At 36.2% G+C, this 11,423-nt stretch overlaps 1 pseudogene; it reads right to left on the minus strand.

The window, feature by feature from the left end:
• LOC121315471 overlaps positions 1 to 9,887 on the minus strand; it is a 42,348-nt pseudogene extending 32,461 nt beyond the window's left edge.
• Positions 9,888 to 11,423: the final 1,536 nt, after the last annotated feature.

An 11,423-nucleotide genomic window follows, 5' to 3' on the forward strand; every position in this document is an offset into this window, starting at 1 on the left:
TCTTTAAGAAAAGAAGAAAAATAAAGCAAAAGAGATACTGTTTTTAGGTTCAGTGTCACAGACAGACTATTGAGCTCTGCATCAACAATACAAATATAACATTAAGTTCAATAAGGACAGCCTATCAAGGACTAACTGTGTACAGAAGAGAAGGTAGATTGCAAAGGACTTCAGTCCAGGGCATTGGCTGTAGTGTGACTGCATGTTAACCTACACTTTTCATCCAGGGACCAATCAGTAAGGAGCCACTCAAACAGGGGTTATAGGAAGCAAAATAATTTCATGCACTTTTGCTGCTGTATATAGGGCTCACATGTGTAGTTTTGAAAGAAACACACAATCTAGCAAACCTGAATTGTCATTAAAAAATATGTATACTCCATGTGTGGGTGTACTCATCTATCAGATTTCAATTGCCACCTTGTAGCAGTGGCATCACAAGAACAGCTTTGCCAAGCTCCTTACAACAATGGCAATTAGTGCTTAAAGACGAAAAACAACTCCGGACTTCCTCTCTTAGTGCTAAGTCTTCCTTTACTCACTAAATTGTTTTGCATCAGAACCATTGTGTATTCTCTATCTTGTACTTTACTAAGTTAAGTGTTTGTATCACTTTGGTGTAAACTTCTAAAAAAGCACATACTTTTGTCTTTCACCCCATAGTAGAGATTATTCTGTTGTGACTATATTGTTCCACTGAATAAAACAGAGAAACATGCACGCAAGCCACTGATAATGAGACAACTTGCTTATTTGCGCTAAACATTTGCAACCTATTTTGTTAGTACACTGATGGATTGCTATTGGTGTGTGCTTTTCTCCTGCAAACATATTAGATGCAGTGTGCTTTTATTAACATTAATATCATCTTTGGATTGTATGGTTGCATAAGTTAATTCTCAAAACAATGTGCTCAATTTCAATAGGAAAAAAAAAAAAAAAGTCTCATCTTAACCATGCAAAAACTCCCACAATAAAATATAGGTTGGTTTGCTGTAACCGATCAACATATGCTTTTCACCCTGCTCCAAATATAAGCACTGTATATTATTTTTTCTGCCTAATATGTGTTTATTGATGTTCAACTATAGCATTTATTGTGAATACAATTTCTAGAATCTATACAAAATTACTTTATCAAGCAGAGGAGGAAATTGCAAAGCAAATCTGAACAGTTCGGTCTGCTCCAACTGTTAAAATAAGAGACACCCTACACACAACGTATTCACTTATATTATACAACAGCCACACTCTGCTCTCCCATAGTTTTCTATGGAGATCAGCTGTTCTGTTACTACTCAACAACAAAACGACAAATAAATCACGGCTGAGAGATAACACTAATTAATGGCGTCTGCTCTAAAATCATTGCTTACTGATAAAAATGCTTCACATGGACACAGGAGCCCTTCAGTGAAATACAAAGATTATTTCAGATAAACTAAAGTAAATAAGCAAATTTATTCTGTTATCCCTTAAATAAATCACATATATTGATGCCAGGAGCTACTGTTAAACATAAAAAAGTGTTTTGTTTTCAGAATTATGGGAAGGTAATCTCATTATTTAGCAATGACAGATTGCCTGCTATATATGTATGTCATTTTTTTCTTTAAACTATCTAATTACTTATGCCGGGAAAGTCATCTCAGATGGCAAAAACATTTTTTGTGTTGTGTGTTACCTAAAGTGGTCTAATGGATTTTCAATGCATGCTGAATGACAGCAAAGGGCAAAGAAGAACAAAGGGTATCAAAGCAGGTACAGTCACAGACTAAAGTACTGGCACCCTATGCTTATTATGCCATAATTCAGGGGAACAGATTAAGACAAGAATTTAATAAACTTTTACCACTTTTTAATAAAACAAAAAGCAAAATAAACAATTTCTACTAATTTTAGCAAATAATCTTTATTATAAAACAATACAACTAATTGAAAGTATTCGTTCATGACAAAAATATTGGCATCCCTGCTTCTAGTATTTATTTTTATTATGGTTTTCACAAGTTTATGATAATTATTAACCAGTATATTCCATCTGCTTGGTTAAATGTGGGCCCATTCTGCCTTGCATATTTATTTCAGGTAAAATAGATTGGATACACACTGCTTGGCCACAGCTTTTTATCAGATCAGTGAAAAGCATTTCTATTAGATTACGATCTGGTGATTGCATAGGCCTTACCAAAACTTTTATCTTTGTTTTCTTCAAGAATTCCAGAGTTGACTTAGCTGTATGCTTTTGGTCATTGTCTATCAGCCTACAAGCAGATGGAATGTTTTGTGTGGAATGTTTTGATATATGGCTGCATTCATTCGATCTTCAATCACATGAATGTCTAAAACACCCCAATATCATGACGAAATCACCTCCATGATTAACTGTAGGTATAAGGGTTTCTTTATTGAAGGCTTTCCCTTTTTTATCCAAACTATGGTAAATTTTTGGGAAAGAAAGTTATATTTTAGTCTCATTGGACCAGAGAATTTAGAATGCTTCAGATTCCTGTTCATATTTCTTGGCAAATTTTAGATGGTTTGTTTTATGAATTTTCTTTAACCATTTAAAGGTACAAGAGTGGTATATGTCCCATAAAGACAATTAAGTTAGCTTTCTTATTTTTGCAATGAGGTGCACAAAACAGGGTGTAAAATGTATTGACAGACTGGATCTGGTCGTGATACTTGAGTTGCTCTCAAGTGTATTTTAAAAAGAAACCGTTTGAACAACCACTCATTTTCTTGGTACATTAAGGGGTTAAAAGTAGTTTGCAGAGAGGTCTACCTGTATACATCTCTTCTGTGTTCAGGTGCCTTTGTACAGTTTTTTTGTGCACTAGTATACCTGATACTTCTAAATCTTTCCTTAAGTCACTATTTGTTAATCTTGGATTTTCTTTAGCTGCTCGGACTATTCTCCTACCTGCTGTACCCATAATATTCATTAGACATCGACTTTCTAGCATTTCAGTGGTACTTCTTAATTATTGCTGATTGTGGATTTTGGTATTCCGTATTACATCTGCTGTGTTTCCAAAACATTTCTTCTTCTACATTTTTTTTTCTTTTTTTTCTGGCTATTCTATATTGCAGCTTAGTTATTGTGTACTGTTTTTTAATCAATTCATATTTTTTTGTAATTAGTTATATTACATTTTTAGACTTTTAATGTAAAGGTGCCAATGCAATTGCTTCCTTTTTTTTTTTTTTTTTTTTTTTTTTAAGTTAAAGCTAAACGACCAAAAATTTGATCTTTTGATAAGGTTGATGCCAAAAACACAATCAGCTTAGAAGTGTTTGCAGAAGAGAGACAATTTACAGCCAAACTCCTATGATGCAATTTAGAGCCAAGCTCCTGTTCGATTTTTGCATAGTCTTTCACTGGCTGGAACAGTAAGTAGTCCCTACTTTGAACTAGCTGCATGGATAAAAGCGATGTGCACTCAAGTGTTTACCTTCTGGATGTAAATGCAATCAGTTTGAATTCCAGTGACACCAGATAAGCTTAAATTCTCCCTGTACAAGTAGCTTTCCTTTTAAGATGATCAACTTCAGCACTCTCATTCATTTGGATTTTCTTAATACGGATGACAATCGATTTCAGGTTAAAATAATTCAGAACTCAGCTCCGTAGTACTGTAGTTCACTCGTCACAGAGTACTCATGCCATTGGGTTACCTGTATATCAGGTTTCTGAAATTCAGTCTTAAGGCATGAGCACTTTTTCTTGCTTCCTACTTACCAAATCTACTTTAATCAAAAGTACAAGGTGGTAAGGGTTTGTGATTGGTACTGTCTCCAGATAGTACTTACTTCCTTTGAATTGGTTACAGGCTTACTTCCTTTGAGCTGCTGTGCGGCACCTTGAGATGCTTTTGGTGTGAATGGCGCTTTCTAAATAAAATTTGATTTTATTTCATACAACATAAATGTAACCACATTTGAATGTACACAGTAAGTCATAGCTTGGGGTATAGCTGGTTTAAAACAGTTAAGATAGTGTACAGCCTTCTGGACAGGTAAAACGTTTTTAGACTGATTTGCAATAACTTGTTTGCGAATAAAAAAAAAACAAATAGTTTGATTGAAATATATTAAATAAGAATATTGCTATTTAAAGTAAATGAAGATCCTCAACTGGATATGCAAGTGATCAGGATTTTACCTGTGCCTCTGTTATGCAATCAGATACTGAGAAAATAGTAGTACTAAAATGAAACTAAAAAAAACAATGGGAAGTATTTTTCAATTTCCTCATGTTAGATATTGGGAAGAACAAAGATGGTACAATAGTGTACATTTTGACATCATATATGGAATTTGTGCTTTACACAAACAGTACACAAAACTTACATTCTTATCAGATACACTTTCCAAACAAATATATAATTATCAGCATAGGCTCAGGTTCCAATGAAAAATTCTGTTCCTGAGGATCATTATTTCTATTACAAGACAAAAAGCTCTGAAGAAGGCACCAGAGTACACTGGCAGCAAGTCAGACCCATTCTCTCCCAGCAGCAGCTCAACACTTTACTCGTTGGGATTCAGAGAGATCAAAAAGGGATAATCGTCTCTAAAACCAAAGGGCTGTCAGTGATGCCGTTATCAAGTGAAGGCTCTGACTGCAGCACCTATGTAAATCAATATTTACCACTAACGGGCGGCAGGATGAAAACACTGCCCTCAAGGGTTTGTGAGTTAAAGAGACATGAATCAAACGCAACCCATTGCAGCCTTCCTCTGAGGTAGCACTGCAGCTAGAAAGATAACCACTGATACACATTAACTATATTTTCAAATTACTGGATGATAAACTTCTCTTACCCTGAGGAAGTCTAGATTACTTTCCACAAGTTTTTACAAAGGAGGATACGGACAACATGTCCCACATGTCGACCTGTTCCTATCCAGTTTTAAATAACTTTAGCATAAGAGGCAGAAGTGTTAAAGGGACTAGGAGCTCTTAAAATAAACAAATCCCCTGGATTTAAAAGGCATGTAATATGCAGATAGGCTTAAAGCATTTAATCTTTTCAGTCTTAAACAAAGAAGACTACACAGCGATCTAATTCAAGCATTCAAAATTCTAAAAGGTATTCACAATGTCGACCCAGAAACAAGGACCAGGGGTCACAAATGCAGATTAGATAAAGGGGCATTCAGAACAGAAAATAGGAGGCACTTTTACACAGAGATTTCTGGGAGTCTAGAACCAACTACCCAGTAATGTTATTGAAGCTGACACCCTGGGATCCTTCAAGAAGCTGCTTGATAAGCATCTGGGATCAATAAGCTACTTACAACCAAACAAGCAAGATGGGCCGAATGGCCTCCTCTCACTTGTAAAGTTCTTATGTTCTAAATATGAAGGAGTAGAGTATTGATGTGGGCCCTCAATCTGAACAAGTCTTGTAGTCCTTGTATTACAAATGTGCAATCTAAAAAGAGCATTGACCGTACTGGCTCCACAGACCTACAGTATGCAGCCAGACACACTGTTACCTATCTAATCACACTGCACATCTTGTTTCCAGACCATGGACACCAGATCAAAATGCAATGGAAACGTATGCCAGGCCAAGTTAGTCTTTACTATTGCATTTCAAAATGTTGTTTAATTATTGTATTTTCTTATTGAGAAAGTGAACTAGGAGTAATGACCTGGGTAAAAGCAGAAACTAGGGTTACTGATAACTCCCGTTTTAATCATCTGCAGACAGTATATAGCACTGTACTCTTGAACTCCTCTTTTGTGTAACTTAAAATGACATTGCACTAGTACATTGTTTTGTGTTCATTGTGGTGTTGTGATGCAGTAGTTCAACAATCATCACGCACACAGCGTGAGTCGCTGGACCCCTGCATTAAACACCTTTCCACACATATTGTAAAATGCACTTTGCACATGCATTGTTGCTGATGTGCAGAGGTCCTGTTTTGAAACATTTGAAAGGCTACCTTCCTGAACTGATCTTATGTAAATCACACACACTGCCATGAGTTAGAAAACAATTGAGAAACGATACATTTCAAAGTGTAAACTGTTGCTTGTACTGTTGCAATTGTTATATTTTGTTTGTCTGCCTGTGATTAGTAAATATTTTCTTTTTTTAGCTTCCTCTGAACCAACCTCTGGCAACTTTAAATCTTTCACTTAAAATAAATTTAAAAAAAGTTACAGTACTACTTATGGAAATAAGGAAGAACTTCTTTACATTAACTTAAAGATGCAGGGCATGTGATAGAAAGAAAAATTGAATCAAAGCAATTGGGCAACACACAGAACACTTTACAAAGGCAAGAACTGACACATCATTATTTAAAAGTTACACCAATTCAAGTATTTAATGCTTTACTGATAAATACGTAATGTAGAGCTATACAACGATGTGTTATTCTCATTTGTGCCGTGAATGCAAACCAAAATGGGTGTGTATATATATATATAGTAGCGATCTAGGTTAACAGAGGCAGGTGCATCACACAGGGCAAGGTAATCCACACACAGGCAGAGGGTGGGTGCGAACCCAGGACCTCTCACACTAAAGCATAGTGCCGATACTGCAGTACAAAAGAGCCATTGCAAGAAGCGCATATATCGGGCTTATGTCTTTGTATGTGATTACGTCACCTGCCAGCCCTGTTGCTGCCTTCCCCTGTGCACGTGACAAACACACACACACACACACACACACACACACACACACACACACACACACACACACACACACACACACATTACCACACTACTTTCCCCCTCTCATTCCATTGCCAGAGTAAAAAACTGACCACATCCAATTTGCCTGTTACTGAAACTGGACCATAATTGATACAGTTTTACAAGGTAACAGAAATTACCTCCGTTCTCTGCAGTTTTAAAAATGTTCCAACTTTTTAAAAGGATGCTGGCTTGCTATGATGTAGCCAAACAAAGATTTATTATTTTGACAGGATTGGAGCCAATAGCGAAGCGAAGCAGAGTTTATTTGTAGTTGTCCTGTAAAGCCGGCCCATCACAGATTTCTAAGCTGTGGCTTGTGTGTACTGTCAAATTCTCTTAATCAGTGCTCCAGTATTCTACAAGCCTGGTTCAGGTGCCATATGAACAAGCACCACTGCCCCTTACAGCCTCCCACCCGTAGCCCTCAGAAAGGTACCTTTCTCTGGATCTCCTGCTTGGCATACTCCAGCAGCATTGGCACGCCTTTATCCCGCTAGTATTCTCGCTGGCAGTGGTCCACTAGTCTTAGCTCATTGGGAAGAAAATTACTGGCCCACACCTACAAGATAAAAATAGATAATAGCCCATTCAGTCCGGTATGGGTTCAGTTAGAGGTTTGAGGTTTGGCAGGAATGCAGGCCGCATCATTGTACGGTCGAAAATAAAGACATGCACTATTTAATTTCTTCTTTCATTCATATGGTAATGTAACCCCTTAAAACAAATAATTATATATCCTTGTCTGAGCGCAAGGATTTGGCTTATATTTATATAAATATAGATTTTGTGTGACTTAGTTTGTACTATTGCCCTCTAAACTGTTCTGTGGTTCCTAGGCAAATGGAAGTCAGCAGTAGACCGTGAAGTTAATGAGAAGCAGTCCTATTAACCCTTTCAGCGATGAGCTTCTATGATTTTATACAGCGTCTTCCAATGTGCCAATCATAATAAATCTCAGTATGATTTATGTTGATACAAACAAGTATGTCAGCAACATACATAGCCTCTTTCAAAATTACAAATATTAGTATGATGAAAATGAATAGTATAGAATATGAATTAGCAATTAAATGTTTTATCACAATTTGATAAGCAATCCTCAAGATTAATGCAAGAATGTAGTGTGACATACAGATGGATGGGCAGTCAGACAAGCTCCTATATCTCCAGAATCTGATATTCTCATTACTGTATGTTAAATAGTGTTAATACCAAGATTCATGACAATTGAGTAAGCTGTTCTCAAGATATATGCACAAATGTAAGTGTGATAAAGATGGAGCGATGTATAATACGGCAGAATCATAAGTACGACAGTCTCCATCTCCACTATATTTTCTTATGAAACAGCCGAGTGCTTTCTAACCAGCAGATCTCCCCTCCTTTCGAAGGATGATTTATTGTCTTTGGCAGTGGTTCCCAAGCCTGGTCCTGGGGACCCCGTGTCTGCTGGTTTTCATTCCAACTGAGCTCTCAGTTATTTAACTAGACCAGAATTGAACTGATAATTTACTTAATTAGACCTTTTTCATAGTTTTCAGGTCTTAAACAGTTGCAGATTTCAAGTTAGCTATTACACTTTATAAATAACATGAACTCTGCAACTGTTTAAGAGCTGACAATTAAAAGGTCTAATTTAAGCAAATTATCAGTTCAATTAAGGGTCTAGTTAAGTAATAGAGAGCTCAGTTGGATGGAAATCAGCAGACCCAGGGTTGGAAACCACTGGTCTAGAGCAGGGGTGTTGAAGCAGAAAAAATATTCTCTAGTCATTCATACAAATATGACACTTTTAATTGCGTAACCTTACTCTGTTGGCAAGCAAATCTGTTATCTTTTGTTGCACAGTTTGCTCTACTATCACTTAACGCAATGAAAAAAAATATATATATTTTTAAAAAATTAAAAAAGGTTCCTCCTTGGCTCCAGCACTTTACAAAGACATGTTTTGAAGGCTAATTTCAATACATACCTCTGCTGTCTGTCACATGCCCTCTTCTCACTATTACTGATTGGTTAAACTACAGAAAAGTCCTTGCATTGGCTCAGGCACTTGCCTTTCTGACTAAAGAGCAGTGAAACAGGCAAACAGGGCCGATACACCACCATGTACATAAACTAAACATTTAGCCGCCAAACTCAGGTGTTGGACTTGAAATTAATTTGTTACATTATTCATTTTCTTTGTTGTTGCTGGCCAAGTTTATTTTAGCATATTTTGGGGGAAAACAGTTTTACCAATACAGAGCTTTATTACACAACTGTTTGTACTCTATGGTGTGTGACGATAAATCATGTACCATGCTGGAAAGCATACTTGAACAAAAGAGTCATTTAAAAATACATTTTAAATAGTGTTTACCATAAACTCTCCAGTGAAATTCAAATCCCCATTTCCAAAAAAAGTCAAAAAAGTCAAAAAAGAAATAAATAACATTTGATAATTGTTATAAGCTTTTAGTGGCAAACATGTAATGTAATAAAAGAGTTAAAACTGAATCACTGGCAGACAGATAGGGATAAACCTCAAATGTGTGCCTGTAGCAGTAAGTCACATAATTACATTTTTATATATTCTTATATTTGCTTGCACTGCAATTTTATACATTTAACTTATAGAAAGTCTCCTTTTTTGACAAAATAAAAGACTATGACTACACTAAAAAGGCAGCTTTTTACATTAAATTATCAGGACCTTTTTTTATGAATATAGTTCTTACAGAACTCCACACATTGTTGAAAGTGTCAGACTGAGGCAGGGAGACAAGCTGCTTTTTGGGCTTGCTTCCACAAAGGTTCTGATGATAATAATAATCTTTATATAGCACCTTTCATGTTAACCATGAATCAGTTGCAGAGTCACTTACAACATCTCACCTGAAAGACAGAGCACAAAGAGGTTAAATGACTTACTCAGGGTTATGCAATGAGTCAAGCTGGGATTTGAACTGGGGACCCTGTGGTTACAAGCCTATTTCTTTAACCACTGGGCCACACAATCTCCTTTAAAAACAAAAATTCATAAGATCTTGCAGGATGTCACAGTTAAGCCAAATATTTGGTCTCCAGACAACCTGAAAACCTAACCCATATGCTGCACTACCACATTCTATACTAGTGATATTTTCTGATAGTGTGTGGTAAGACATACCTTACCCATGTTGTGTGCGTGTGAGATATGAGGCTATAGGCAGTCTTGCCCATCATGACTGAAACTAACTTGCAAAACAACGATTCTGCTTTAGAGAAATTACATAATGTCAGAGGTTTCAGTTTTTATAGCAAATGAACAAGTCAGGTGAGAAAAGGCCCACTTATACAAAAAGTATATACTATATATGGCACAGGTTTATATACTATGTCCAGCCTCTGTATTTCTGTTTCAGTACCTAGAAGCGGCATACTGAGAAATAAAACAATCACTGGAGTTTATTAATAAAATAAGTATATTGCTGCATGTTTTACTGTCACGTAATACAACCTACCAGCAGGTGTTTACCAAGCAAACACTAGTTGCAATGTGAATTGATTAACAAATATTTACATGATTTAGTATTATGCACGTCCATTTATGAAAATAGTGATTGAGAAATATAAAATAAACACCAAGTGTAGATGATTTAACCAACATAACTTTATGAAATTGGAATTAATCACAAACTATTCTGAAAAGTGCTGAACACCAGAAACAGACAATCACACCGAGGGGGGTAGAAAACATTTCCTTAACGTGCTATCAAGTTGACAGCAGCTTGATGCAAACATGTTATTATTTTAATAATCTACAGCGAAGGATTACACTGTGTAACAATTTATTTATTTTTTTTTGTTCCTGGGTAGTAAGTGTTATTTCCTAATTGCTTATGACTATAAAAGATTTATTAGTGTATTTACAGTATAATCGTAAATCTCGAAAAACTACTCACTTCTAAATCTTTTGTAGTCATTTTTGTATTACTTTAGTATAAATACATGTTAATTTGGATTCATATGTTGTTTTTTTCTGACTTTATGTGAACGTTTTCCCATTGGAAATAGTGATATTTTGAAATATCACTGTCCTGGTCACAAAAGCAAAGTTTGTGGGGAATAATAGCCATTTTCTATACTTTTGAGGCATAAGCAATTAGGAAATAACACTTACTACCCAGGAACAAAAATTGTGTTACATAGTGTTATGTGTCTGCCATTTAACTATATGAATTCCTCTGATGTGTTCACCCCCCCCCCCCCCCCCCCCGAGGGGTGATATATTGGCCCACTTATTAAACTGTTACTTCTGACTGTAGGGTTCAAAACACATTTATTTCCCTAGCTTGCCACTTTGTTGTATGTATTCATAAATCTGTTTCTGCCCTTTTGAACCTTTGCCGGAGAGGGCTGGTACAATCGGAAACCAATTAAATGTTTCTGATTGAACATGTTTAATTCAGCCAGGTGATGTTTTGAATTCAGGAGACATTTTGACAGGAAGACCTGAAGCATAACCGATGTAACACGAAAATAGCCACTCAAAACTGACTTACGACCAGGGTTACGTTAATAAAAATAGCAAAACAAATCAAGAAAGAAAGTGCAGGAGTACGTACAACAAAGTAGGTAGCTAGGGAAGGAAATGCGCAGTGTTTGACCCTAAAACCTGTTCAGTAAGAGACACAAGCACGGTGGAAAGAAATCTGCAATTGACTTTTTGGGT

Source organism: Polyodon spathula, chromosome 1, assembly GCF_017654505.1.
Source record: "Polyodon spathula isolate WHYD16114869_AA chromosome 1, ASM1765450v1, whole genome shotgun sequence".
Taxonomy (NCBI): Eukaryota; Metazoa; Chordata; class Actinopteri; order Acipenseriformes; family Polyodontidae; genus Polyodon; species Polyodon spathula.